Source organism: Schistocerca cancellata, chromosome 5, assembly GCF_023864275.1.
Source record: "Schistocerca cancellata isolate TAMUIC-IGC-003103 chromosome 5, iqSchCanc2.1, whole genome shotgun sequence".
NCBI classification, from domain to species: domain Eukaryota; kingdom Metazoa; phylum Arthropoda; class Insecta; order Orthoptera; family Acrididae; genus Schistocerca; species Schistocerca cancellata.
In genome coordinates, this window is record NC_064630.1 from 59,087,418 (window position 1) to 59,115,000 (window position 27,583).

Below are 27,583 nucleotides of genomic sequence, written 5' to 3' on the forward strand. Positions count from 1 at the left end.
ATCTGGCCCGGAAGCCGTACCAGGGCAAGCGGCTAGGGCACTTTGGAATTCCCACTCACTGAACGGAGCATTGTACGATTCAGGGTGGCGCGTGTGAATGTAAAGGTTCCGACGTTCCAACCGCTCTTTCAGGGAGAAGGCCAGTCGGTGATTCGCAGAAGCAGAACTCTGAGCAAAATGCTCCGCTAAGCGGTTTGCAATTGTGTCGGAGTCAGTACAGACTGCTCCATTCAGTGAAAGCGCATGTACGCTGACGGGGGTCTGATAGCCATAGAGTTGCCTAATCTTGGCCCAAACCTGCTATGGCGAGGTACGGAGGCCAATGGTGGAGACATACCTTTCCCAGCACTCCTGCTTGCGTTGGCGAATGAGATGGCGGGCTCACGCACGGAGCCGTTTAAAGGCAATGAGGTGTGCCAATGAGGGATGCCGCTTGTGACCCTGGAGTGCCCATCTGCGATTTGTAACCGCCTCAGCGATCTTGGGCGACCACCAAGGCACAGTCCTCCGCCGAAGAGACTGAGAAGAACAGGGAATAGCAGATTCTGCAGCAATAACGATGCCGGTGGTGACCGAGTGAACCACCGCATCAATGGCGTCATTGGAAAGAGGCTCAATAATGGCAATGGAAGTGAACAAGTCCCAGTCAGCCTTATTCATAGCCCACCTGCAGGGGCGCCCAGAAGATTGACGCTGTGGCAGTGACAGAGAGATCGGAAAGTGTCACTACTGCACAAGTTGTCATGCACACTCCATTGGACAGATGGTAACAGGCTAGGGCTGCAGATCGAAAGGTCGATGGCTGACTACATGCCATGCGCCACACTGAAATGTGTGAAGGCACTAGTATTTAAAAGAGAAAGGTCGAGCTGTACCACTACTTGCTCGACGATGCTGCCTCGGCCTGTTGCCACTGATCCACCCCACAGAGGGTTACGGGCGTTGAAGTCGCCCAGTAACAGAAAATGTGGTGGCAATTGGGCAAACAGCGCAGCCAGAACATGCTGCGGGAAATCACCATCCGGTGGACGATAGAGACTGCAGGCAGTAACAGCCTGAGGCGTCCACACCCGAACAGCGACAGCCTCTAAATAAGTTTGTAGAGGGACAGACTCGCTGAAAAGAGAGTGAAGGACGTAGATGCAGACGCCACCAGATACCTCTCGGAAGCTGCCCGGTTCTTATAATAACCCCGATAGCCACAGAGGGCAGAGGTTCGCATCGCCGGAAACCAAGTTTCCTGAAGAGCAATGCAGAGAAAAGGGTGAAGGCTGAGAAGATGTCGGAGCTCAGCAAGATGGTGGAAAAAACCGCTGCAGTTCCACTGGAGGATGACATCGTCCATGGCCGAGAAATGTGTGAAGGGACCGAGGAGGCAGATTACGCCGCTGGGTCACCTGCTGCCACCGATTGAGTAGCGACAGGAGCGACATCCATCATGTCTGAGGGACCGGTGAGATCTAGATCCTCAGCAGACGCCAGAATCTCCACCGCATCCTCAGACGCAGAGCTTGTGGGCAGCGGTGGAGTGGGTGTCACCGCAATTTCCTTGGTCTTAGGGTTTTCTTTTTGGATTTCTCTTGCTGTTCCTTGGGTTTCCCTGGCTGGGAGGACTTCACTGGTTCAGTCTCCGTGACTGAGGACGAGCGTGAAGCTGTACGACCAGCTGCTTTTGGGCTCTTTCCCACTAGAAGAAACCTCGGAAGGGAGTGACCCACGGGACCCCTTCCTAGTGAGAGAAGCCGAAGAAGACTTATGCTTCTCCAGCTTAAAAGTGGGGACGGACGTCCCTGATGGTTGGGGGGGGGGGGGGGTTGCTCCCAAAGTATGTGGTGCAGGAGCAACAGGGAGGGAAATGCCTCCACCATCAAGGGGCAGGTGTAGTCTTCCGGCTCTGAGAGGTGACCTGGGTTGGCAGAGCTGATGGTGCCACAACTGTTGTAGCGGCGGTGTAAGACGATGTCATACGTACAGGATGCAGGCCTTCAAATTTTCTCTTAGCCTCAGTGTAGGTAAGTCTGTCCAGGGTCTTGTACTCCATGATTTTCCTTTCTTTCTGGAGAATCCTGCAGTCGGGTGAGCAAGGCGAATGGTGCTCTCCGCAGTTGACACAGGTGGGAGGCGGGGCACATGGAGTATTGGAATGTGATGGGCACCCACAATATCGGCATGTGACGCTGGAAGTACAGCGAGAAGACATGGAAGAACTTCCAGCACTCAAAGCTCCCCATCAGGGGAGGGATATAGGGCTTTACATTACACCAGTAGACCATCACCTTGACCTTCTAGGGCAATGTATCGCCCTCAAAGGCCAGGATGAAGGCGCTGGTGGCAACCTGATTATCCTTCAGACCCCGGTGGACACACCGGACGAAATGTACACCTCGCCACTCTAAACTGGCATGCAGTTCATCATCGGACTGCAAAAGAAGGTCTCTGGGAAATATGATACCCTGGACCATATTTAAGCTCTTATGGGGTGTGATGGTTACAGAAACATCTCCCAGCTTGTCACAAGCAATTAACTCCCATGACTGGGCAGAGGATGCTGTTTTGATCGAGACTGACCCAGATCTCACTTTGTACAAGCCCTCCACCTCCCTGAACTTGTCCTCTAAATGCTCAACAAAAAACTAAGGCTTCATCGTCATGACAGATTCCCCATCAGCTCTCGAACATACGAGGTACCGGGGCGAATAAGATCCGCTGCCATCCTTAGCCTGATGTTCCTCCCATGGTGTGGCCAGGGTGGCGTACGACTTGGGGGTCATACTTCTGTGCATTGAACTGAGCTCGTGATTGCTTAGAGACTGCTGATGGACAACACTTCATCGCGTGTCATCCACCCTGATGCCACCCACTCCGACCAGGGCCCCTCCCCACAGGCACCACACAGCTGCAGCAAAGGCCACATGGCAAGATGGCCATTGCCGGCAGCCCCGATGCCCCAGGGAGATGGGCATCTACCCCTTGGCATACGTGGGGAGTTAACGGCGCAGGCATCAGCAGAGCGATCCCTGTGTGGTCAGGGGGCTACAGCCAACAGGGTACTGCACAAGTTGTCATGCACACTCCATTGGACAGATGGTAACAGGCTAGGGCTGCAGATCGAAAGGTCGATGGCTGACTACATGCCATGCGCCACACTGAAATGTGTGAAGGCACTAGTATTTAAAAGAGAAAGGTCGAGCTGTACCACTACTTGCTCGACGATGCTGCCCCACAACGGACTGGCTACCGTGCTGGATATCAGGCGCAAATAAGTCCATGGTCATCGTCGACGCAGAAATCGACACTGCACAGTGCAAGGTGGAAAAGGCACCCAGGAAGGTGTCCTCGCCCAAGAGATGGAGAATAGGCAGGACTGCAATGCGACAACGAGATAGTGGGCTAATGATCTATATGCACGATGGACACGATGCACCTTGTAAGGTGCCCTTCCCCAATTGGCTCGCTCTTCGGGAAAATTTTGAAGAATGGAGGTCAAACCCTACAGGGGACCATCACATAAAGGCCAAAACATGTGAAACTCCTTTTAGTTGCCTTGTACGACAGGCAGGAATACCTCAGTTTTATTCCAACACCCGGATCCACCTCCCAATGGCCTAACCATCCTTTTCAGATTCTGCTAGTCCCTGTCCCTCAAAAACCTGGAACTGAAGAAAACATCTCTATACACAGGCATCCCAGAACCACGCCAGCTCCCTTCACAAGATACTGCTGCTGTGCAATCCCTATTACATAAACCACATGAGTCTATTACTCTCCAATACCTGGAAGAGCATTCGAATTGCCACCTCCACACGTTATCCAACCTACTGCCACCTTGGGCATCAATATCCAACCCCTATTCTACCCACAGTGTTCTTGCTTGTCAACCCCTCATAGCACCCAGGACCTGCCTATCTGACCTTTTCAACTTGCCACATTCCCACTCAACTAAATTCAGAGCCAAAAAAATCCCAGAACTCTGCTGTTAACTTTTGCGCCATAATCTTCAGCCTCCACAGAAGTTTCAGTCCTACTGAAAGGTCTCACTTTCAGTCATACAGCCAAATTTTACTATGGCAGACTTGTTAAAGACCTGCCCCCTGCAAAGGAAACATTTCTTTGTCAACAGTTGTCCAACAAAAGTCAACCTAGTCCCAATATGAACCCTGCCTCTCCCAGTTCACACTTGGTGTGATCCAACCCCACCCCCATCCCCCCATCTAACCACCCCCTAGTGAACGTCTAGTAATTCCTTACCTCCAACTTGGCCTCACCATCATTCACAATGTCTCTTCTAAGAACACAAATATCCAGCAGAAGAAAGGAAAGCTATACACAGATCCTGACCTAATCATCCTATCTGCTGACACAGGTTCCACCACAGTCATTATAAACTGCAGAGACTACCAGGGAAGGATTCTGCCCACTGTCTGGCTCCTCCACTTAACACTCTGCCAGTGTGATCCCATCCCTGAAGCACAACATAACCTCCAATCCCTGCTTAAAGCCTTAGGCCTTTCCCAGAACCTCTCCCCTGTAACCTTTTCTCACGTCACCCCTATGACACTAGTACACTCACCTTTCACATGCTCCCCAAAATCCACAAACCCAACAAACCTGGAAATACCACTCAAAGAATTTCAGTTATCAAATCAATTTCCAAAACCTAGCCTCCCACGTCAAAGATACCAACCACTTCCTTCACCATCCCCAGCAATTTACCTCCTGGATCCCTACCTGTCACTGTAGACACCACTCCCTCTATAAAAACATCCCCCACACCCATGGTCTTCCCACTATTTAACACTACCTCTCCCAATATCCTCCAGAATCCAAAAAGCTACCTCATTCCTTATACACCTTACTAACTTTTTTAACAGTTATTTCTTTGAATGTAATGTATCCCTTTGCAGCACAGCCATAGGCACACACATGGCACCCTCCCATGCCAGTCTGTTTGTGGGCCATCTAGAGGAAACCTTCCTAGTCTCCCAAAAGTGCTGGTCTGGTTCAGGATTACTGATGATATCCTCATTATCTGGACTCACAGCCAAGACACCTTATCAACATTCCTTCAGAACCTCAACACCTTCTCTCCCATGCTCTCCACCTTGACCACCTCAACCCAGTGTGTGCCATTATCCTGGACACCTACTTCCTCCTCTCTGATGGCTCAATCCACACCTGTGTCCACATTAAATCTAATGTCAACAGTGCCAGCATTTTGACAGGTGCCAACCCTTCCACATCAAAAGACTGCCCCCCACACAGCCTAGCTACCCGGAGATGGCTTATCTGCAAAGCTGAAAGTCTCACAAAGGCCTTCACACTCAAGCACTAACCCCTAGACCTAGTCTGCAAACTGATTTCACATGCCCTAACTCCATACACCCCCAATCCTCCCACCCCCTCCAAGAACGAGCTACAAAGAAGCGCCCCCTTCATCACCCGGTACCACCCATTACTGGGACATCTGAACCACATCCTTAATCAGCACTTTATCTATCATCATACCCTGAAACAAGGAACATACTACCTAAGATCCTTCCCTCCCTTCATCAGTGGAGTTCCATCACCCACACAACTTCCACAATATTCTAACCCTTCCCTATGTACTCCCAATTCCAACCCCTTGCCAAAGGAATTATATCCCTGTGGAAGAACCAGGTGTAAGACCTGCCCAATTCACCCACCCAGCACTTTCTACTCCAGTCCTGTTACAGCACTGTCCTACCCCGTCAGAGGCCAAGCCAATTGGGTAAGCAGCCATGTCACACACCAGCTCTGCTGCAACAATTGCACAGATTTTTATGTTGGTATGACTACCAAGTGACTGTCTGCCTGAATGAATGGCCCCACCAAACTGTGGCCCAGAGCAAAGTGGAACACACTGTGGCACAACATGCAGCTGAACATAACACGCTTGATTTCAACGGCTGCTTCACAACCCAGTACATCTGGATCCTACCCTACGCCACCAGCTTTTCTGAACTGTGCAAATGGGCATTATCCTTACAATATAGCCTCTGCTCCTGAAATTATCCTGGCCTCAACCTATGGTAACCAACTGTCCCCACATCCTCCATCCAACAGTTTCCACCCCTTCTCTCTTGTCACCTACTTCCAATTCATGTCCCCCTCACCCTCACCTTCATTTTTGCCACTCACTACCAGCGTGCCCACCAGTCTTTCCCCCTTCTCTCTTCCTCTCCTTTTCCACTCTGTTTCCCTCCTATCACCTGCCCACCCCCTCTGTCTCCGAAGCTGCACCTGGCAGTCTTGTCCTCCTACCATCTAGTCCCTGCATGCTCTGTCAGGCAGGGTTGACTCCTCTCTCCCCATCCCTACCCTTCTATCTCCATCACACTCATGATTGCTGCTTTTGGATTTTGTTCAACGTGACAGTTGCTGGAGCAGCCAGAGATGGTGGTCATTAATGTGTGAGTTGTGCATGCTTGTGTGAATGTGCTTGTTTCCTTTTCTTTTCTTTTCTGAATAAGGCTCTGACTGAAAAACCAATGTGTAACAGTCTTTGCTGTGCCTGTCTGCATCATCTTTATGGTGAGTAGCAATCTATGTTTTTCACAATATTATTGATATTCCAAGCTGAACTTTCCATACTTTGAATAAATCGAGTTAATAGGTGACCATGATGAATTTTTGAACCAGGTCTGAAAACAATTGAAGCCAGCAGTGCAAGAAGGGGATAACTCATTTTACAATTTTTTCAGGAGGAACAAAAAACTAATTTAAAAGATCTGGAATGGTATTTCATGTATCATTTATATGAGTTGATTAAGAGTCAAAGTTTACTTTGTAGGCTCTGACTTTCAAGTTAGTCACTCTAAGAGGAAGAATCATCACTTTTGGAACACAGACCCAATCCCAATATATGAGATCCACAGCAGCACATGCCACTCTTACAAACATTTTGCCGAGCAAGTTTCACTGTGTCCTTGAGTTTGACATTCTTAACGGGAATGCCTACTGTTATATGCAGGCTCAGCAGTTAGTGTTACTTTTTGCCCAGCTTTTATAAAATCAAACTCTTCCTAGTACATTGCACTCTGGTGATCACAACACAAGGCATCTGATGTGCTTGAATAAAGAAAAATATGATATCTAGATACACTGAATTTTGCATTCATTTTACTCTTAACATCCTCAAGAAACATCAGCTGTAGATAGCTGACAGTTTCAAACATGACCCTTCAACATTAATAACTCTGAACTTCATTGATGATGTTCTCTTAACAAGTTTTTTATAATCTTCTGGTACATTAATTCACCTTGTTTTTCTAATGTTCTTATCAATGCAATCAAAACATCAGTTGCAAGGCGCAAGCAATGGCCTGGTCCTGGAAATCAGTCTACATTTTCAAATCTCCCCAGCCTTAAACAAGCAGAAACACACTATATGAAAGCACAGTTTTTATTTTGTGCACAGCAGTTGTCTGAAAAATATGAATTATCTCCCTTTACGGAAAGAAGCTTTTCCCCTTACACAGCATTAAAAAAGTGGTGCTATCCCCTTCTTGAATCAAGGTCTTCAATTGTGTAGCAGCATACATTATAACACTTGCTTCTGATGTTCTGAATGGCTACAGTTTTAGCAGCCTCCAGAGCATAAGTCAATGCATAAAGCTCTTTAGTTCACTAACAAAAGTTTAAGTTTCTTTAGAAACAGAAAATGTTCAGATAAAGGTTTTGTCAATATACTACTGCTCTATGCCTCCAGCCAGATAGAAATTCTACTAATTTCACATTTTTACCCATAAAACCAATTTTGAGTTCTTCATGAAAAATTAAGTTAGCAGCAAATTGTTCCTTAACTATGATGGCAAGTTCTCAGCACAGGCCTGTGAAACCTCTTGTCTGTCACCATATGACGGCACCACTACGAATTACAGAGGAATGACATGATAGTAGTGATTGTAACCTGTGTCTTCTCAGATTTGATACAGTTATTTACAGCTATGTGTCAAGGGGGGGGGGGGGGGGGGGGGGAAATTAATAATAATGTGAATATTTATTCGACCCTGACACGATTGTATCTTAATGCAAGAATAGAGTTGTAATCTTCAATAATGTAAAAATTCTGGAGGCTGACAAAATGATACCTGGGGTTAATTACATTGTAAGTGCCCATTTGTTAAATGTGCCACAGAGTATTCATCAGAAAAACGTTACAATGCAGACTGGTTAATTTATAAAGTAGTTTCACATATTTACGAGTATGTAATGTGTATAGACCTACAAGAAATCTTTTACAGTGTGGAAAGTGTTATGAAGGAGAAACTTTTTATTTTACTATGCAACCTGTTCATGCTCCCAGAAACATTGTATTTTCCTACAAGGATTAGCAAACAACTTCACAACTGAGCTGTTCATTAAATAGTGTCAAAATTAGAAAAATTAAATTAATTTTTTCTACTCTGTAACGTGCGAACCCACTATTTTACTCATATCTTGGGATTCCGTATACGACGATCTCTGAAGACAGAAGGTTCTTCCCCACATCATCAGACAAAAAGAGTTGTAGAACTTTACAACCACTAAATTTCTTATGAATGGTACTCTCCAAAGAGTCTGGCATGTAGGCCTACTAATCAAAATATTATAGATCCACCTCCTTAAGTTCAGTATCCCAACTCACAACAGAACTAAAAAGCTGAATACAGGATATCCCAGAGCAAATGATCAGTATTCAGGGGTAAGACACAAAAGATCACTCCACACAAAACAATCCAGCAAATAAAGGCTCTAAAACACATACCTTAAGAGCAACAAGAACTCACTCAGTAGAAGATATGTATTTTACAGTAACAAAGACAAAGAAATGCTCAGAGTTTCTAGGGTAAGCATTATAAAGCCCATGTTTACTAGATTTTTTTGCTTCAAATGACTTTTCCTGTCAAATCCCTGGATATTTATCACTACTCCTGGGTCACGCTGTGGATCCATAACTTATGATACCTATTGCCGACTTGTGTGAATCCTTAATTATGTAGCTATGACAGGAAGCATGTACCACACTTTAAGAATGTATGAAAATAAATAGCTGCAACAGATGTAAGAAATATGGTGACAAATACTACAATTATTTTAGCAGAATAAAATATTACTTTCAAGAACACTTTTTACTGAAGCGTGGATCAAGCAGAAAAATAAACTTAGGAGCATACAGGGAGGCCAACGAGTCTGGGAATATTCAGAGTTTTATGCCAAATTCTGTCTCAAACTACATTTTTCATTGAGTTCTTGAAGTACTCTCCAAATATAATGGCACCAGTGCCTATATGCCAAACCAGCCTGTCCTTCAGGAAATAAATAGTTCATTCCACTAAATGCCACTGGCAAGGAACTTCAGCCACCTGCTACATAAATTGACATACCCACACTATGTTCACCCATAGGGTACATGCCAAGCAAGTCACGTGTGTCACTGGGAGGTCCTGGCAGGCAGAATGCATTTGCACCGCTCTCGTGTTCGAGACTTCAGACAGAACAGACTCAAGTGCTAGTAGTCATACATAGTAGATGCCCTTGTGTCCTCTGCTTCTACTCTCTCGTACATCAGACTTCCGACTTTAAGCAGATGGCTGCTGCCATCTGCCTCTGGCCTTACTCACCAAGAGCAGCCACCAGCCACACAAAGGAACTGCATAAAGGAACTGCCACCTTTCTCATTCCCTAAATATTCCTTTATTATTTCTGATCAAACTCTTAGAGTGGCATTCAAATGTTACCTCCGGCCTTAGGGTGAGCTCTCTACATATTCCAGATACCACTCTCTCTTGCCCCCACTTTATGACTCATCCATCCCACTCTGCATCCTGTACAAAACACTGTTTAACATTTTTTGGATTAGATTGAATTCAGTTTACAATCCATAGCCCCAACATGAGACCATTCTCATGTGTGTAGAACAGATCAGGAGGCTGTCAAAATATGTGAATAAATTACAGTAAACTGGAACTGCTAATATTTACTGATTTAATACACTACCAGAATGAAACATTGTTATGTACTTTTAATAAATGTATCATACATAAAATACCTAATCTTGACTGTTGTGACCAAGTGCTGTCAAAACTGAAATCTAACACACATTTTTACTTAAGCTGGTCTAACAGTTCCTGTTAAGATATTCATCTATAGAATAGAAAGAGTTGACTATTAAAAAGTCTTTCAAAACCCTGTTTGAACTGTGCTTTATCTGAAACCAAGCTTTTAATGGTTGCTGTCAATATATTGAAAATTGTGTTCCTGAATATTGGACCCCTTTTTGGACCAAAGTAAATGATTTTAGGTCTTAACATATCTGACCAGATAAGCACAAACAAGCAATATTTCCAGTTTTCAATTAAGCCTAGAAATATATGGGTAAATATAATTTTACTGTGGTAGGATTATTCAGTTTTGAATTAAATCATTATACAACTCAAAATTAAGAGGAGCATGCCAATCTTGTGTGCTTGTGCTACCTTGAGGATATACCACACACAGACAAATTTTATCAATTAAAGTGATAAAACTTTTCTTTTAATTTCACTAGAGGTAAAAAAAGTGCAAATCTTTCCACACCAGACACTCCTGGATACTAAAATGTTTTGAAACATGAGGGCAATTCTGTGTGTTGCAGGCAGAGGATTTGATATCGTGCATAAAACTTGGATGGCGCAAAATGAAAATGAAGGAAGGAACAGTAGGATATAATGTCCCATTAATGAAGTCTTTATGTACTTAGCCCAAGGGAAGGGTGGAAAGCAAAATCAGGAGTGTCCATTTAAAAGAAACCATCCCAATATTTTATTTGGTACAAGAACAGAAATCATAAATTTGCACTGCTGATCTGGAATTTGAACCTCACTCCTCTCAACTGTAAGTCCAGAGTTTTAACCACCTACAGATTAAGAGGGGTGACATTAGAAGTTTAAGTTGGGCCAAGGTCTTTAGACACAGAACATTAGCTCAATCGAAAAATGTATGAATCTTACCACAAAAATACAGCTATTAGTTATGTTCACTTCAGATAATTCATTGCACAGTTACGAAGTGGAGCATCCAACAGAAGACACAGGTAAGCTAACTGCACTTTTGCCTAAGGAAGGATACCACCCTCAACTTTGTATACTAAATTACCTCAGGATTAATCCGAAATGATTAACAGAATTCCAAGAAAATCTGGATCAATAAGAGAAGATGGAGTTTGAAATCATCAGCTCCCAAATATTTGAGTGAAATTACACAAAGGCCTCTGCACTGATCAGTAAAACCGAATTGACATTAATGTATTTACAAAAATGTTTCATGAAACTCAAAATTGTTGAGGCTTTCGTGGCCACTTGTTGACAAACTGCCTATTGGCTTCCGTCTCGGGTTCTTCGGCCGACGTTCATCTAATGATTTTTCTGACGTTTCGCCAGCACGAGTGGCTGGCATTGTCAAAGCTTCACCCTCCATTGCCGGTGGTGAACGACATCCTGGTCAGTTTTGATGTTGTTTCGTTATTTACGAAAGTGCCACTCAGCGACGCTCTGGAGCACATCGGTTCCATGTTCCCGCAAGACATCAAAAAGCTCTTCCATGCATGTCTCACCACGAGCTATTTCACGTGGAATGGCGATTTCTACGAACAGCTGGAAGGCGTCGCCATGGGTAGTCCTCTCAGTCCAGTGGTGGCCAACTTCTTCATGGAACAATTCGAAGCACAGGCACTGGACTCGGCGACTTGCAAACCTAAGGTGTGGTACAGGTACGTCGATGATACTTTCGTGGTGTGGAGCCATGGTGAAGAACAGCTCGGTGAATTCCTGAGACACGTGAACAGCCTCCATGCCAACATAACATTTACCATTGAAGTAGAAAAGGACAAGAAACTGCCATTTCTAGATGTGCTGGTCACAAGGGACGGCGAAAACCTGGGACACAGCGTGTATCGAAAACCGACACACACGGACCGATACCTGCACAAACTGTCAAACCACCACCCGAGCCAGAAAAGAGGCATGATTAGTACGCTCGTAAAGAGAGCAGGACGAATATGTGAGCCTCAACACCTCAAACGAGAAATGCAACACCTGGAAACTGTTCTGAGGAGCAATGGGTACTCCACAAATTACATTAGAAGTGTAACAGAGCCAAACACTCGGCGAAGTAAGGAACCAGAAAAAGAAATGTCGGGTACGGTCTTTCTGCCATACATTCCCAGAGTGACGGACAGAATCGGCCGTATATTGCGCAAACACGGCGTAAAGACGATTTTCAAACCGACAAGGAAGATCAAAGAGTGTCTTAGATCGGCGAAGGAGAAAAGAGACCCACTTGCAATGTCGGGAATATACCGTATACCTTGCACATGCGGAAAAGTTTATGTCGGAATGACTGGACGATCCATTAACACCAGGATCAAAGAGCATAAGCGACATTGCAGGTTGGGGCAGGTGGAGAAATCGGCCGTGGCAGAGCACGCACTGAATGAGACCGACCACGCAATAAAATTCGCCGACACGGAAGTTCTGGCTGTAGAGAAGCACTATCACACGCGCTTGTTCAGAGAAGCTGTAGAAATCCAAAAACACGCGAACAGTTTCAACAAGAAGGAGGAAAGCCTTAAGGTAAACGGATCCTGGCTTCCCGTACTGCAGCGAACGACCGTCGCAGGTAGCAAGAGGAGAACCGCACCGGAAATGACCGTGGAGAAGCCCTCGGACGTTGGCGCGCCAGGTACATATAGTCTGCGGCCGCGAGCTCGCCTCCAGTTCACCACCGGCAATGGAGGGTGAAGCTTTGACAATGCCAGCCACTCGTGCTGGCGAAACGTCAGAAAAATCATTAGATGAACGTCGGCCGAAGAACCCGAGACGGAAGCCAATAGGCAGTTTTTCATGAAACTATTCGTGAACTCACCCCTGGTACTAGAAATGAAAACCTAGGCACGAAAATTTGAAGATCTTCAGTTCACATACAAATGTTCTGTTGGGGTCATTCCACGTCAAATCAACAAATGAAGCCATCGTTTTCAACCTTACCCTCTTGGATTTAAATGAAATTAAGTATGCCTATAGTACTCATAAAGAGTACCACAATTAAATTTTTTCACATTTTTCTGATAAAAAGTTACCGAGTAATGGACTTTCAAATATTGAAAAAATGAAAAATTTTTGACTCTTGGAACAATATTGTTTTCTTTATAACTCGTGTTCTTATTAAGCTAGAACAATAAAATTTACTTCATTGGAAAGATCTTTGAAAAAGAGCTTTTATACGCACGCACACATTGTTTATAAAAACAACATTGTTGAATTTATCGAATTTTGAAAAACTGTATTTTTAAAATTCTCAAAAAAAATATGCGAAAGATACACTTTACATCTACATATTCTGAAACTTTCAACTTGGGATGAGCATGGGATCACTATCAAAAGCAATTTTATGTTTACCATGATTCTCCAAAATCACAGTCAGATAGGTGACTTTCTATAATTTGCTTTACATGAAAATATTACAGTGTTGGATTTTGTTACATGGTCCACAAATTGTACTTTTGGAACAAATAACTGCTTATTAAACTTTAGTGCTAACTATTTATTAATAGCTGTAAAACCACGGGAAAGAAAGGAAGCTATCTCTTATAAAAGGATTATTCTGTGCTACTATCTGCAAGCTATTCAGTATTTTATCTCTGGTTAATATTGTCAGCAATTTTCACCTATTGTTGAAAGTGACCCACACATTCTTTTGTTGTTAGGCAGCTGTAGTAAAATTATGTGATTAACTCTGAAATGTGTTTCGAATCTAGCTTAAAGGTACTTTTGTACAAACCTCAGAAGAGTCTGTAAGTTTATATGCCTACAACCAGTTAATGTTTGCATACTATTAACATAATGAAATATTTTTTTTACAGGAAGTGAAAGAATAGAGAAGTAATATTGTGTAGTATTGAATATAGAAAGCTGGGGCATTCAACTTCAAAAATATTTTTTTAAATTAGTTTGTTCACTTGAGAAATATAAAATGCCTAAAATTTCAGCTTTCTGCTGTAATCCATTTAATGAAAAGAGCCACAATAACCACAAGAAACACTTACGGCTTGTTTCACAATGGATGATAGCAAGAAAACCTTTAAATCAAAAAAGCGTGTGACAACTGCCGTAAAAAATTGCACGAGTAGAAATTTGTGATACATCTAGCACAGAAAATGATGATGATGATCTACTGTATTCTGTGGTGAAACAAGAAAGTGACAGGGTTTTATGTGATAGTGACGTACAAGACATTGCAGCAAGTGGGGCCTTAAAAAGGTTGAATGCTTCTTTGCAGTCTGTTGGTGAATCGCCAATTAAGAAGAAACGACTGTGTGAAGCAAAATATCCTAAGGAAAAACTAATTAAATTAACTTCAGCAATTCAAACAAAGGTATTATTGCTTCCTTCCGAAAAAGAAGAAGAGGTACATGATCATGCAGAACCTGAGATGATCAGTCAGCTAAAAGATAAATTCGTACATGTACATCTCAAAGTAAACAGATGGAAATTTTTACCATTTTATCTAAAAGCTGGAGTGTTAAGAAGCTTCAAGATGAATTTAACGTAACAAATTACATGGCTCGAAGAGTAAAAGATTTGGTGAAGGCCAAGGGAATTTTGTCTTCACCAAACCCAAAACCTGACAAGACTCTTGATCAAACAACTGCTGATTTTGTTAGAAACTTTTATTGTTCTGATGAGATAAGCACGGCAATGCCTGGGAAAAAGGTTTTGTGCTTGTGAGAGATAATGGAGAATAACTGCAAGTACAAAAACGGCTAGTTTTAAGTAATTTGAAAGAAATTTACGCGAACTTTAAAGACGACCATCCAAAGTTACACATTGGATTTTCGAAGTTTGCAGACCTACGTCCCAAAAATTTTGTTTTAGCTGGAAGTAGTGGTACACAGTTTCTGTGTGTGTACTATGGATCAAAACTTCAAACTCATGCTGACTGGATCTAACATTCCTCAGCTGACAAAGGATGAAGATAATCCAATAAAAACTCAAAGACTGCATTGCAAGAGTTGTATGTAGTCCGTGATTACCTGCTTGTCATTTTGGTGAATGTAAATTATGCCCTGGCCCAGAAACATTTAAGACATATTTACAAGATTTGTTGAATACTAATGATATTGATAATATAACTTATCAGCAATGGGTTTCTGTTGATCACACATCTCTAGAAACAATCATAAAATCATCTGACAACTATATTGATTTTTTTTGTTGATAAATTAAAATCGCTTACACGACATTCATTTGTTGCTAGTCAACAACCAACCTTCCAAAAGAGATTGAGAAATGAACTTACAGAAGGTGAGGCCTTAGTGATCTGTGACTTTTCTGAGAATTACTCCTTTGTCATCCAGGACGAAGTTCAAGGCTATCACTGGACAAACATGCAAGCAACGATTCATCCCATTGTTGCTTGTAACAGGATGGGAACAAACTCTAGCACACATGTCTTGTAATCATATCAGAATGCCTAACACATGACACTGTTGCTGTGCATTTGTTCCAATCATACTTGATGGACTTCTTGACTGTTAAATTCGGTAGAAAACCAAGAAAAATATATTATTTCTCTGATGGAGCAGCAGCTCATTATAAAAATAGGAAGAACTTTATCAACCTGTGCCATCATGAAGACGATTTCCAAACTGAAGCTGAATGGCATATTTCAGCCACCTTGCATGGGAAGGGAGCTAGTGATGGTGGAACTGTTAAATGACTTGCAGCTCGAGCAAGTCTGCAACAGCCATACAGTGATCAAATAATGACACCAAAACAACTTTATATGTTTGCCAAGGATAACATAGAAGGAATGAACTTCAAGTATGCTACTAAAGATCACAAAAATGAAGAAATGAAACTTATGAAGAGATTTGAGAAATGCTGCAAAATTGTAGGGACACAAAAATTTCACGCTTTTATTCCTTTTAGCAAGGACAAAATAATAACAAACGTGTGTTCAAACTCTGATGATAGTAAAATTGAACTGGTGACAGCTTCTGACAGTGATAAAATACCGTTCAAAGACATAAATGGATATGTTGTTTGTGATTATAATGGACACTGATGGTTAACCTATGTACGTGAAAAAAATCAGGACAAGGATGAAATCACAGTTAGTTTCTTACATCCACATGGACCGTAACCATCTTTTACATTTCCGAGTCATCCAGACATTCTTTCCATAAGCAGTAGGGAAGTAGTGGCAATTGTGAACCCTCAAACTGCTACAGGGCGAACATATAAGTTATCCAGTGCAGAAATTTTGATGTGCAACAGACTGATTAGTTCGAAGTATGAAGAAGTGCACTAATAGGATGCCTATTTGTAAATAATAGTACTCACTAACTGAATTTAGGTCTGGTCTCAGGTATTCATCTTTCTGTGTTTTTTTTATTTTTTTAAGTTTTCATTTCGTATTTATTAATTACAGAAGCATAAAACATATGTTCTTTTATCAATTATAAGTTATTTTTAATTTCCACATTTTACAACATACAGCTGGTGGGAAGTAGGCCTAATATCTAAAATACATTACTTTTTACGAATTTTTAAAGCACCACCCTTAACGTAAAATTACTTATGATAGTGATCCCATGCTCATCCCAAGTTGAAAGTTTCAGAATATGTAGATGTAAAGTGTATCTTTCACATATATTTTTTTGAGAATTTTAAAAATACAGTTTTTTAAAATTCGGTAAATTCAACAATGTTGTTTTTTTAACAATTTGTGTGTATATATATTAAACTATTGATGTTTGGTATCATTAAAAGCTCTTTAAAGGAACTTTCCAATGAAGTAAATTTTATTGTTCTAGCTTAATTAGAACGTAAGTTGTAAAGAAAACAACATTGTTCCGTGAGTAAAAAATTTGCCATTTTTTCAATTTTTGAAGGTCCATTACTTGGTAACTTTTTGTCAGAAAAATGTGAAAAAATTTGTCATGATTTATGAGTAATATACGCATACTTAGTTTCAAAAAAATCTGAGAGGGTCAGGTTGTGGCACTTGTTGATTTGACATGGAATTGCCCGTTGCTGTTGTGGTCTTCAGTCCTGAGACTAGTTTGATGCAGCTCTCCATGCTACTCTATCCTGTGCAAGCTTCTTCATCTCCCAATACCTATTGCAGCCTACATCTTTCTGAATCTGCTTAGTGTATTCATCTCTTGGACTCCCTCTACGATTTTTACCCTCCACGCTGCCCTCCAATACTAAATTGGTGATCCCTCGATGTCTCAGAACATGTCCTACCAACCGATCCCTTCTTCTAGTCAAGTTGTGCCTCTTCTCCCCAATTCTATTCAATACCTCCTCATTAGTTATGTGATCTACCCATCTAATCTTCAGCATTCTTCTGTAGCACCACATTTCAAAAGCTTCTATTCTCTTCTTGTCTAAACTATTTATCTTCCACGTTTCACTTCCATACATGGCTACACTCCATACAAATACTTTCAGAAATGACTTCCTCACTCTTAAATCTATACTCGATGTTAACAAATTCCACTTCTTCAGAAACGCTTTCCTTGCGATTGCCAGTCTACATTTTATATCCTCTCTACTTCGACCATCATCAGTTATTTTGCTCCCCAAATAACAAAACTCCTTTACTACTTTAAGTGTCTCATTTCCTAATCTAATTCCCTCAGCATCACCCTATTTAATTTGACTACATTCCATTATCCTCGTTTTGCTTTTGTTGATGTTCATCTTATACCCTCCTTTCAAGACACTGTCCATTCTGTTCAATTGCTCTTCCAAGTCCTTTGCTGTCTCTGACAGAATTACAATGTCATCGGTGAACCTCAAAGTTTTTATTTCTTCTCCATTGATTTTAATACCTACTCCAAACTTTTCTTTCGTTTCCTTTACTGCTTGCTCAATATACAGATTGAATAGCATTGGGGAGAGGCTACAACCCTGTCTCACTCCCTTCCCAATCACTGCGACTATTATAACTGCCATATGCTTTCTGTACAAATTGTAAATAGCCTTTCGCTCCCTGTATTTTACCCTTGCCACTTTCAGAATTTGAAAGAGAGTATTCCAGTCAACATTGTCAAAAGCTTTCTCTAAGTCTACAAATGCTAGAAACGTAGGTTTGCCTTTCCTTAATCTTTCTTCTAAGATAAGTCGTAGGGTCAGTATTGCCTCACATGTTCCAACATTTCTACGGAATCCAAACTGATCTTCCCCGAGGTCGGCTTCTACCAGTTTTACCATTCGTCTGTAAAGAATTCGTGTTAGTATTTTGCAGCTGTGACTTATTAAACTGATAGTTCGGTAATTTTCACATCTGTCAACACCTACTTTCTTTGGGATTGGAATTATTATATTCTTCTTGAAGTCTGAGGGAATTTCGCCTGTCTCATACATCTTACTCACCAGATGGTAGAGTTTTGTCAGGACTGGCTCTCCCAAGGCTGTCAGTAGTTCTAATGGAATGTTGTGTACTCCCGGGGCCTTGTTTCGACTTAAGTCTTTCAGTGCTCTGTCAAACTGTTCTATTAATAATAAATGGTGATCTAATAATGCTGGCTTATTTTAAAGGAACATACATTAAAAATCAGTGGCAAAAAATGGAAAACTGAGCCCACTATATGTCATTTTAATCAAGTGCCTTATGCCAGTCATGGCTCATTCAATTGTTACATGCTGTAGCTTTATTTGTAGGAGAAATCTCAGATATTTATCTTGAGAAAATTTACTTGCTTTGTCATGTGAGTTTCCCTCTGGAAGAATACAGATGATTGGGCACCTATTAGCAGCTACGTCACATTTGATAGTGAGCCTGCCCCACTGAATTTACAAGAGAGTAACTGCTTCTCAGTAAATTAGCTCGAGGCAAAACAATTGACAGTTAGTAATAAAAACAGGACTTACTGTCACTCGCTGATTGGCCCCAGATTCTTGTGCTCATTAATCCCGTGTTTTGTTTCTTTTATGGATTATTGGAGCAGTAATGGAATTACTGAACGAAAAAGATAATTATGTGTAAAGAGTCTTGTTCTGTTATGAGCAACATAATAATGAACAGTATGACACAAAACCTGAGGATCTGGTTACAGATCTCATTAAAATTGGCAATGTCATACCAAGAGCAGAGCAAGCAATGGAATAATATGACATGCATTCCCTAGACCTCCGTGATCAAGTTGTAGGGTTTTTTAAATTTAAAATTGTATGCAGCTCAATTGCATTAGTGTAGTTGATGCAATCAGTATTTGTGGGTAACAGATAAAAGCATTCCATAGGCATCATCTAACTGAAGCAGGAACGCAAGTGAATGCAAGGCCTAAATTACATGGCACTTAAAAGACGTCTATGCAAGCAGAAATTGGCAATAAATTACGCTCACATAGCATGGAAGGCGTTGAGCTGAGGTGTCTATTGAAGCCAGGCAGTGTCTCAAATGCAATAAAGAAACCTTTGAAAAATGTGGAAAATTAAGTTGTCAGCTTAACACAAACATTAAAGTATGTTGCCATAAATGATGCAGATTCACTACCCATAGAAGAAAAACAGGGCGTTAATAAAGAACAGACTTCTTGTTAATCATCCCTGTATAATATACAGGATAGAGACAAAGACTCCGCAAATGATGTACTACTTACTGTAGAATATGCAAAAGATATTTTAGAATACCTCAGGGCACTTGAGGTAAAATATGCATTGAGGGAAAACTTCCTGTGTGGCGATTCTGTGTATATTTGCGGTAATCTCTAAACAAAAAATTAAATATTAGAAATAGAATGCCAGATCTTGAGGACCGTGGATTTCATTTCACCTAGCGAAAAAGCACGCAATATCTCTTAATTTAGAGTCACCTACTTCTGCACACGTCTAGGTTGTTAGACTACAAAATTAAAATTGTAGGCGGCATGAATCCGTACAAATTTTACGTATACACCTGATTCTCACGAAATAATTTTGTAAAAGCAGCTTTTTTACGAAAATATGACAAATTCTGATAACTATTTAAGTCTGTAAGTAAGAAGGAACTAAATACGTCACAAACTGGAACATTATAGGCACTGAAGATCACCAACCTTTCGTATTCTCCCGGTAATATCCAAACACGCCCAGCTATAACAACATTCCACTAACTCAAATTTGACAAACCATCTGTCAGTTGTTTCGCATGTCTGTGATCGCTGATAAACACAGGTTGGTAAATAACATGAGGCAAAAATTTGAATCTGAATTTTTGTTTTATCAAACTTTGAATGTTTATCAAATACTTGACCGTGGTGTGCTTTTTAAATATCACGCAAAATTATAGCGTTAGCCGCAATAAAATCTTGCGATAGATATTTAAGCTAAGAGCATCAAACATATATCAAAATATCTGTGGACTGCGCAACTAAGCATTAAGCGAGCGACAAGCGTGTTTTCGTTGAATTTATGATCGTAGTGGTGTTTCTAGTTTGCTAGTTAATAAACATAATTTATTGATTATGCTTTTTGCTCGATAATTGTAATTTCGCACAGCACATTTGTAAGGAACTATTTGCTGAAACTGCTTCCGGTTTCTCAGATTTCAGTAAGTGACCTAGACTGAAAATTTTTGAGGTTAGGTGGTATAATCAAATTTTATTTTTTGTAATTACTTGATATATTTTGTATTTTCTGTGTTTTACATAGCAATGTGTGAGCTTAGGATACACCTTGAAGTAGATATACTTAGCGCTTGTTAGCCGGATGTTTCTTATTTACGGGAATAAAAAATATGCCGGCCGTAGTCAAAAATGTCACTGCAGAAAATGCAACTTGTTGCAATTTTTACCGCATTGATTTGTTTTGAGAACAATACCTGATTTCACACACCCCTCATCTACGGTTTGAGAATAGGATGAGATCATTTCTAATCATTCTTGTTTTCTATTTGTTGGGTGACAGTACATCGTACTGTGTCTTAATTTGATTTTAAAGATTTTGGAAGAATTATATCAAATTGTGTGCCCGTTTAATGAGGAACATTGTTGTAATAATTGACGACATATAGGAAAATATGTCGTTTTGCGATTTATCGGTGTATTGATGTTAAGCAGTTTGCCTTAACAAGAGGTGATGTAGCAGGGATACTGAGGATATAGTTTATAAATAAGAAAAAAGTACGTTTAGGTTCATAGTGAAATGAATTTTTGCAAGATTAACAGATTATGCACGAAATTTGCTCCTCCGATGTAGAATGCTGCAATACATAAATAACGTTTTCATATTTTTTTAATGTGCTTCTCTCTACGTGACTTATATTTATTTTTCTGCTTATATTTATTTACATATAAATGTACATCAAAATATTATAATTCTTAAATCCCTTTGTGTTGTAGAATCTGTCGAGCAGAAATGAGAGATGTTTGCATTTAAATTGAATTTTGCCTGCTAACCACGGTTAATTTACTGTAGACATTCAAAGATTTGTTGCTGCAGTGATTTACACTTTCCTGTGCCAGAGTAAGATTTTTTCCTGCATAGGGAAGTCAGTTTTGTTACTGCTGTATTTGTGTTTAAATTGAGTGTATTTATCAGTGACAAACTTCACATGTATTATGAGTCTGTTGTCAGTGAGCTACAAAGCTCAAATAATTGCCAAATTTTGATGGTGTGCACTAGATATTCTGCTTGTACTATATAGTTAGTGCAATGAATACTTTATGTATAATACAAAACACTGTATTAGAATGTAGAATATTTACAGATACTTGTTGGTTTGGCTCTCAGTCCGAATACTTGTGTGATGCATTTCTTCACTCCACATTATTCTTATTGTGTGCAAGCCCCTTCATCTCTGTATAATGGCTGGAACCTGCAACTACTTGAACCTGCTCACTCTACTCGCCAGTATTGACATATCCAAAGTAAACTCACTTTGTGTCCTATTCATTGCCAAAATCAGGGGTCATAGGAGAACCAATGTCATAGGTTTTAACTGTGAAAAGCAGTCCATTGCTTTGTCATTTCTGAAGTTACTCATCTTTAAGAAAGTAAGTCTTCATTGCTCAAAAATGTGTTGTAAGGATAACACATGGTGCCCACACATGATCATTTTGTAGACATCTGTTTAAGGAGTTGGACATCCTGACTTCTGCAATTCAAAAGGAACAGTGATGTACATAATAATGATACCACAAGGAAAAATGGTACTCGTTACTCCACATTAAAGTTGTCTTTAGTACAAGAAGGGGGTGCACAAAAAGGAGTATACAATGCTGCAACTAAAAATTTTTCATAACCTGCTCAGTGATATAAATGTCTGACAGACAGCAATGAAAAATTTAAAATCAAACGGAAAAGTTTCTTCTTGACAACCCCTTCAATGTGTGCTATTGCGTAACATATGAAAGGTAGTTGGTAGGAATTACTAGCCCACATCTCTGTATTTAATAACAATAATAATAACAAAAAATGTATAAACATTCAGCATATATAGTCATATTTACAAATTAATTTGTAATGCAGTTATAAAATGGCTCATTCTATATCACTACAATTTATCATGCAAGTGATATTATTATCATCATCATCATCATCATTATCACTACACATTTATGCCCCTACAACAGTATTTGACCTTGAGTGTTACATGATTGTTCAATTTTTTCTTGTTTACTTCTTCATTTTGTCTTCCCAAAATCTGTTCATTCTTTGACTGTGTTTTTGTTTCCTTTGTTACATCCATATTGTTCTTCCTTTCTTTTACTTCAAGTATTGTGTTCATAATTTTGTTTCAGAACTTGTCTCTTTCATTTACTATCATTTGCGTATTGATTCCTGAATATTTTATGTGTTCTTCTATTTCTTGCAATCAATTTCTTTTATTGAACTGTTTGCTACAGCAGAAACCCTCATAGTGAATGTATTGCTGTTCATTCTATATAGTTTTGTGTAGAATATCAGTCAGCATTTTCTTATCATGTCTGTGTGTTTGTGTAATTCTTTAGTTGGTCCTTCATCCATATACCACCCTTGTTTATTGCTCCTTAAATTTTTCTGAGGGTTTACATTCTATTTTTGTTTCTGTCTCTGTGAAACCTGATGCTTCAGTTGTGGTAATTTCTGATGCATAGAGTGCTTCTGGTAGTACATCTGTATTGTAGTGCCCAATTATGGTCTATTTTGATATGTTTCTTTTATTGTAGTAAGTCCATGTGTGTTTGTATGCTTCCTAAAGTTTTTCTGTTCTTATTGCCTTGTTTGAACTACCTATTTGCATATAGTTTCTTCGATTCTTGAATTTTTCCACTCTATCAACCTTTCTGTATTTTGTGTGCGTGGATTAAGCATTGCCCTTTCTACATCAGAGATTTCATGTAAGCATTTCTGTGCTTCTTGTCTCTTGTTGCTAAGCATGGCCAGGGCATCTGCAAATGCCAGGTATTTTATGATTTTCTTGTTTGTACGCGTTCTTCCTAACTGAATCCCCTTTGCTGTTTCTTCCCATTGGTTGATAATTTTGTCCAAGACTGTTGAATAAAAGTGGTGAGATACCATATCATTGTCTTTCTCTGTGTGTATCTCAAATGGTTCTGGGATTTCTCCCATAAATTTAATTTTGGATGTGGTGTCAGTTGCATGACCACCCCAGTTTTTGTGCCTATTCCACATTCTTCTGGCGTGTCAAGGAGAGTCTGCCTGTCTATGGAGTCGTAGGACTTATTAAAGCCATGAAATGATGACGGCATAACTTGTCTGGCTGACCTTCAGGAGTGTTCACAGGTGCCAAATCTGTTGAATAAATGGTCTTCCTTTTCTGAAGCTTAGCTACTTGGTTTTTACCCATCTGTGTATAAGCTTGTAATTCTAGTCAGTTGGGTAATGCGTTGGAGAGAATTTTGCAAGTGACTGGTAATAATGAGATGTCTCTGTAATTATTAGGGTCTGTCTAGTCGCCTTTTTGCAGAGGGGGTGAATCGGTGCACATTTCCATTCCTGTGCAATTGTCTCTGTTGTCTTTATGTCCGTGAAAATTTTATGAACACAAACATACACACAAAATTCAAGCTTTCGCAACCAACGGTTGCTTTGCCAGGAAAGAGGGAAGGAGAGGGAAAGACGAAAGGATGTGGGTTTTAAGGGAGAGGGTAAGGAGTCATTCCAATCCCGGGAGCGGAAAGACTTACCTTAGGTGGGAAAAAAGGACGGGTATACACTCGCACACACACGCATATCCATCCGCACATACACAGACACAAGCAGACATTTGTAAAGGCAAAGAGTTTGGGCAGAGATGTCAGTCGAGGCGGAAGTACGCAGGCAAAGATATTGTTGAATGACAGGTGAGGTATGAGCGGCGGCAACTTGAAATTAGCGGAGGTTGAGGCCTGGTGGGTAACGAGAAGAGAGGATATACTGAAGGGCAAGTTCCCGTCTCCGGAGTTCTGACAGGTTGGTGTTAGTGGGAAGTATCCAGATAACACGGACGTTGTAACACCGTGCCAAGATGTGCTGGCCGTGCACCAAGGCATGTTTAGCCACAGGGTGATCCTCATTACCAACAAACACTGTCTGCCTGTGTCCATTCATGCGAATGGACAGTTTGTTGCTGGTCATTCCAACATAGAAAGCTTCACAGCGTAGGCAGGTCAGCTGGTAAATCACGTGGGTGCTTTCACACGTGGCTCTGCCTTTGACAGTGCACACCTTCCGGGTTACAGGACTGGAGTAGGTGGTGGCGGGAGGGTGCATGGAACAGGTTTTACACCGGGGGCAGTTACAAGGGTAGGAGCCAGAGGGTAGGGATGGTGGTTTGGGGATTTCATAGGGATGAACCAAGAGGTTACGAAGGTTAGGTGGACGGCGGAAAGACACTGTTGGTGGAGTGAGGAGGATTTCATGAAGGATGGATCTCATTTCAGGGCAGGATTTGAGGAAGTCGTATCCCTGCTGGAGACCCACATTCAGAGTCTGATCCAGTCCCAGAAAGTATCCTGTCACAAGTGGGGCACTTTTGGGGTTCTTCTGTGGGAAGTTCTGGATTTGAGGGGATGAGGAAGTGGCTCTGGTAATTTGCTTCTGTATCAGGTCGGGAGGGTAGTTGCGAGATGCGAAAGCTGTTTTCAGGTTGTTGGTGTAATGGTTCAGGGATTCCGGACTGGAGCAGATTCGTTTGCCATGAAGACCTAGGCTGTAGGGAAGGGACTGTTTGATGTGGAATGGGTGGCAGCTGTCATAATGGAGGTACTGTTGCTTGTTGGTGGGTTTGATGCGGACGGACGTGTGAAGCTGGCCATTGGACAGATGGAGGTCAACGTCAAGGAAAGTGGCATGGGATTTGGAGCAGGACCAGGTGAATCTGATGGAACCAAAGGAGTTGAGGTTGGAGAGGAAATTCTGGAGTTCTTCACTGTGAGTCCAGATCACGAAGATGTCATCAATAAATCCGTACCAAACTTTGGGTTGGCAGGCCTGGGTAACCAAGAATGTTTCCTCTAAGCGACCCATAAATAGGTTGGCGTACGAGGGGGCCATCCTGGTACCCATGGCTGTTCCCTTTAATTGTTGGTATGTCTGGCCTTTGAAAGTGAAGAAGTTGTGAGTCAGGATGAAGCTGGCTAAGGCAATGAGGAAAGAGGTTTTAGGTAGGGTGGCAGGTGATCGGCGTGAAAGGAAGTGCTCCATCGCAGCCAGGCCCTGGACGTGCGGGATATTTGTGTATAAGGAAGTGGCATCAATGGTTACAAGGATGGTTTCCGGGAGTAACAGATTGGGTAAGGATTCCAGGCGTTCGAGAATGTGGTTGGTGTCTTTGATGAAGGATGGGAGACTGCTTGTAATGGGTTGAAGGTGTTGATCTACGGAGGCAGAGATACATTCTGTGGGGGCTTGGTAACCAGCTACAATGGGGTGGCCGGGATGATTGGGTTTGTGAATTTTAGGAAGAAGGTAGAAGGTAGGGGTTCGAGGTGTCAGTGGGGTCAGGAAGTTGATGGGGTCGGGTGAAAGGTTTTGTAGGGGGCCTGAGGTTCTGAGGATTCCTTGAAGCTCTACCTGGACATCAGGAATGGGATTACCTTGGCAAACTTTGTAGCTGGTTACCAAGCCCCCACAGAACGTATCTCTGCCTACGTAGATCAACACCTTCAACCCATTACGTGCAGTCTCCCATCCTTCATCAAAGACACCAACCACTTTCCTGAACGCCTGGAATCCTTACCCAATCTGTTACCCCCGGAAACCATCCTTGTAACCATTGATGCCACTTCCTTATACACAAATATTCCGCACGTCCAGGGCCTGGCTGCGATGGAGCACTTCCTTTCACGCCGATCACCTGCCACCCTACCTAAAACCTCTTTCCTCTTTACCTTAGCCAGCTTCATCCTGACTCACAACTTCTTCACTTTCGAAGGCCAGACATACCAACAATTAAAGGGAACAGCCATGGGTACCAGGATGGCCCCTTTGTACGCCAACCTATTTATGGGTCGCTTAGAGGAAGCATTCTTGGTTACCCAGGCCTGCCAACCCAAAGTTTGGTACAGATTTATTGATGACATCTTCATGATTGGACTGTGAAGAAGAACTCCAGAATTTCCTCTCCAACCTCAACTCCTTTGGTTCCATCAGATTCACCTGGTCCTACTCCAAATCCCGTGCCACTTTCCTTGACGTTGACCTCCATCTGTCCAATGGCCAGCTTCACACGTCCGTCCACATCAAACCCACCAACAAGCAACAGTACCTCCATTATGACAGCTGCCACCCATTCCACATCAAACAGTCCCTTCACTACAGCCTCGGTCTTCGTGGCAAACGAATCTGCTCCAGTCCATAATCCCTGAACCATTACACCAACAATCTGAAAACAGCTTTCGCATCCCGCAACTACCCTCCCCCACTTCCTCGTGCCCTCAAACCCAGAACCTCTCACAGAAGAACCCCAAAAGTGCCCCACTTGTGACAGGATACTTTCTGGGACTGGATCAGACTCTGGAATGTGGGTCTCCAGCAGGGATACGACTTCCTCAAATCCTGCCCTGAAATGAGATCCATCCTTCATGAAATCCTCCCCACTCCACCAACAGTGTCTTTCCGCCGTCCACCTAACCTTCGTAACCTCTTGGTTCATCCCTATGAAATCCCCAAACCACCATCCCTACCCTCTGGCTCCTACCCTTGTAACTGCCCCCGGTGTAAAACCTGTTCCATGCACCCTCCCGCCACCACCTACTCCAGTCCTGTAACCCGGAAGGTGTGCACGGTCAAAGGCAGAGCCACGTGTGAAAGCACCCACGTGATTTACCAGCTGACCTGCCTACGCTGTGAAGCTTTCTATGTTGGAATGACCAGCAACAAACTGTCCATTCGCATGAATGGACACAGGCAGACAGTGTTTGTTGGTAATGAGGATCACCCTGTGGCTAAACATGCCTTGGTGCACGGCCAGCACATCTTGGCACGGTATTACAACGTCCGTGTTATCTGGATACTTCCCACTAACACCAACCTGTCAGAACTCCGGAGATGGGAACTTGCCCTTCAGTATATCCTCTCTTCATGTTACCCACCAGGCCTCAACCTCCGCTAATTTCAAGTTGCCG

At 41.9% G+C, this 27,583-nt stretch overlaps 2 protein-coding genes across 4 annotated transcripts in view; one reads left to right on the forward strand and one right to left on the reverse strand.

The window, feature by feature from the left end:
• The window catches only part of LOC126187537 (ras-specific guanine nucleotide-releasing factor RalGPS2), a 394,688-nt gene extending 374,517 nt beyond the window's left edge, over positions 1 to 20,171 (reverse strand). The window contains exon 1 of one of the 2 annotated variants that reach the window (XM_049928682.1): positions 20,090 to 20,171. The gene's annotated coding sequence lies outside the window, so the exon portion shown is untranslated. The remainder of the gene's footprint in view (positions 1 to 20,089) is intronic. The other variant, XM_049928683.1, reaches the window with a different exon arrangement.
• A 219-nt stretch (positions 20,172 to 20,390) lies between these two features.
• The window catches only part of LOC126188058 (prefoldin subunit 2-like), a 19,395-nt gene continuing 12,202 nt past the window's right edge, over positions 20,391 to 27,583 (forward strand). The window contains exon 1 of one of the 2 annotated variants that reach the window (XM_049929502.1): positions 20,391 to 20,612. The gene's annotated coding sequence lies outside the window, so the exon portion shown is untranslated. The remainder of the gene's footprint in view (positions 20,613 to 27,583) is intronic. The other variant, XM_049929501.1, reaches the window with a different exon arrangement.